This window comes from Myotis davidii, unplaced genomic scaffold, assembly GCF_000327345.1.
Source record: "Myotis davidii unplaced genomic scaffold, ASM32734v1 scaffold167, whole genome shotgun sequence".
NCBI lineage: Eukaryota > Metazoa > Chordata > Mammalia > Chiroptera > Vespertilionidae > Myotis > Myotis davidii.
In genome coordinates this window covers 3,581,977-3,582,541 of record NW_006300048.1, presented here as the reverse complement: position 1 = coordinate 3,582,541, position 565 = coordinate 3,581,977, and positions in this window count along the sequence as shown.

Below are 565 nucleotides of genomic sequence, written 5' to 3'. Positions count from 1 at the left end.
GGGGGGCGGGGAAGGTCTGCAGGGAAGAGCTGAAGCCCAGGATGTGGGCTCTCAGCTTCCTGTCTCCAAGGGAATGGGGACCTATAAGCACCCCTCCCCCCAGACTGAGAGGAATCAGCTGATCAGGGGGTGGAGAGGACCGGGGAAAAGGGGGAAGCAGGGGTCTTGGAAGAAAACCAGGGAATCTCTCCCTGAGGGTTTCCTGCCCCTCTATCCCCCTCAGGGCCACCTTGAGCCTAGTCTTTTGGGGGAATGTGGTTCTGAACCTTGGGTTCTCTCAGGTACGTAGGTGGGTATTTCTATGCCAGGGGCGGAGAGGATGGCTGGAGGCCTTCTCTGAAGCTGTCCAGCCTGATGTGGCTATTTCGGAACACTTGGGCTTCACTCCGTAGGTTCTGAGAGCCACGCCCACATCTCCCTCCACCCCTCTCCTGTAAGCTCCTCAGGGCGTTCTTTTGTCCTAAACACCTGACCTTGCTCCACCTGCTCCCCATGTCCGGGTGCAGCCGGGGGTCCTCTGGCCATGACCCTTTATGAGAAATCTGCCTTCATCATCACCTTTGGG